The sequence below is a fragment of the Solanum stenotomum genome, chromosome 5, assembly GCF_019186545.1.
Source record: "Solanum stenotomum isolate F172 chromosome 5, ASM1918654v1, whole genome shotgun sequence".
Lineage (NCBI taxonomy): Eukaryota > Viridiplantae > Streptophyta > Magnoliopsida > Solanales > Solanaceae > Solanum > Solanum stenotomum.
In genome coordinates this window covers 7,993,996-7,996,990 of record NC_064286.1, presented here as the reverse complement: position 1 = coordinate 7,996,990, position 2,995 = coordinate 7,993,996, and positions in this window count along the sequence as shown.

Below are 2,995 nucleotides of genomic sequence, written 5' to 3'. Positions count from 1 at the left end.
TTTTTTTGTATACTAGGGGTATAGTCCGTATCAGCACGGACCCAACACTACATCATTGCTATATAAAATTGCCCGAAAGAATCATTAAGCTATTCAGGACCTCAACTAATTAATTTTCTGTTATGGTTAAAATCCTTGCACATGTTCAAATGACACAAAAGAGAGGATTGAATTATAACAGATTGAATATCTATTTATAACCTCTTAATAACACATGTAAGAACTTATCGCATGTGGTAACATATAAATAACATAATACAATTGAGCTATTAAATCTCAACACAAGCAATACCAATTAAAATATCTCCATTGTTATGGCGTCTATGCAGGTATGTTTGATGTTTGTCCTTGTGGCAAGTGAAGCTAACGTAGCAAATCCTATAATTAATAACTCGAGTGGGTACCTTAAGACACATTACAAAATAATAAGTAATGACATACACCAATAATAATGATAATAAAAATGTAAATATACCTAAAAACTACCGTCCTAATAATCGTGATGAGTGAACCGGATGATCATTTTTTTCATCACTTTCTTCCCAATTCGTATCACATTCTTTTGACACACCCATCAATATTTTTTAAGAGTCCAAACAACATAAGAGTTTTTTTTTTCAATAATATGAAACATAAACTTTAAATTTGACGAAATAAAAGTACATATATTAATTTTTTTAAAATACTGTTGAATGATTATATTTAGGGTGCGTTCATTAGGAGGAAAAGTATTTTCTAGAAATAAGTGATTTTCTTACTTATTTTTTGGTGTTTGATTGCCGAATGAAAATAAGTGATTTTCTTACTCCCTTTGATCCTTAAGGAAGTCATTATCCAGGAATTAAAGGAAAATGTGTTCATTGGCAATTTTTTATTCAAATATTTGCAATTAACTATGAGAAAACTGTAAAATATTTTCTTTCATACCAAACACACCCTCAGTTATAAACGCCAAAGAACACCCATAATTTCCCACCACAAACTCAACCCTCACATTATAATAAAGAATTAAAAGGGAAATATCAACTTGAGAAAAAGAAAAAAACTAGTCGAAAACATGAATTCAAATATTAATATTATACACAGAAAAAGTTATTATGATCATGACTTTATAATAATTTAAACAAATGTAACTTGTACCATTGGAAATTATTTTGATGGGTTCTCAGCACATTGAAAACTAGTCAAGAGAGCAAACTCAAATAGTTCAAAAGTTTCACTCTTTACGGACCGTAACAGTAGTAATCCATTGGTTAACTACAATCTTAAAAAATGAATAGATTTTCTAAATGAGATCAACTTACATTGTTTAAACATGCCGTGAAAAGCAAAAGTAACAGCAGCCTAAGTGTGCCCTGTTTTTCAGAGAAAATTCGTATAAAAGTTTTCTTATGCATTCTCAATTTTTGTTCCGGTTAGACATCATTTGAAGCATTTTGATCATGATCGAGTGTAGTATGTTGTTGAAAGTTGTTGGAATGTATGTGTCCACTAGTTACTGTTGGCTTTTAAAGGTATGAATAGGAAATGAATGGTTGTGACTCTCCTGAAGGGTTGTGACTACGCCGAAGGGTTGTGACCTTTATGAAAGGTTGTGTCATTTCTAAAGGGTTGTGACCGTTTGAAAGGTTGTGCCTTTTCCAAAGTGTTGTGACCTTTGTGAATGTTATCTTCTTTCCAAAGAGTTGTGACATTTACCCTTTGTTGGTTATAAATAGAGAGGCTTTCTCTCATTTTTCTGCTTCGAATTCTTCCCTTCTCTTGCATACATTTCTTACAAAACAAAATCGATCGATCGTGTCTGTGTATGTGATTCGTTGCTGTCATTTTGAGTTCATTGAAATTATTGAAGTTTGAGGTACCGCTACTTCTTTATGATTAATCCGTTTTATTTTGGGAGAAATTAATCTGCAACCTCGAGTACTTGAGGGGATTAAATTTCTTAAAGACACACAGTGAGTTCTGTGGACTCGGATAGTTCTTTGTTTTTCTTTTCATCTTTTATTATTTCTTGTTTGCTAATCTGAATACATGAGATAATGCTTAAGATATCTAATTATTGGTATTTTCAGTGGTAAAGAAATTACTTATGTGTTCTTTTTATTGGAAAAAAGAAAGAAAAAGAGAATTATTTATCATATGATAAAAGAGATTTGGGGTGAATTAGTATTACTTTAATATGTTTGATTATATTTTATGTAGTAAGTTTTTCTTGGATGGGTAAGATTATTTTTATTTTCTTCCCAAGTGCATTCAAACATTGAACCCCTTTAGTTTTCTTTTCAGTTAGAAAAGTTATGTTGTGCACAAAGGCTAAGATGTGTACTTTAATTATTTTTCCTATATTCTTAGTTTTATATAACTATGAACAGATGTTGTCTCCTAACAATATTTGAACATGAGTTTAGTTTTTCGTTGAAATTCAATGTCTTCTAAGGAAAATTGAAAGCAACAAAAGGTTTTGTTTGTTCAGGCTTTGTTGTATCCTGATAGAGAATTGCTTGTAAAGTATATACAAATAATAACTCTTGAAAGATGAGATCTAATAATTTCCAATATAGTCTATTCCATATGAGAAATGAAAATGAGGAAACTATTCTCAAACGGGTCAAAATAGGACCTAAGACTTTGAATTGTATGTTCATTGGATATGCTACAAATAGCAAAGCATATCAGTTTATGATTCATATGTCCGAACCGTCGGATAGTTAAGTGAACCTTACAATTTTTTTAAGACGAAGAAAGTAAAACATTCAACTTGTAATGAATGACAGTATAGAAAAAAGAACCATGCAATGAATGTGATACTAATATTTAATAACTATAATAATTTGTAGTAGTACTCCCTCCATCCTTAATTATTTATTTATTTTTTTCATTTTTATCTGTTCCTTTTACTTTATTTTGACAAATAAAAAAAAAATTGTTATTTATTATATTCTTAATTAATTTCTTTGAAAAAAATAAAACTTTTTGAAAATTTAAATTTTTAATT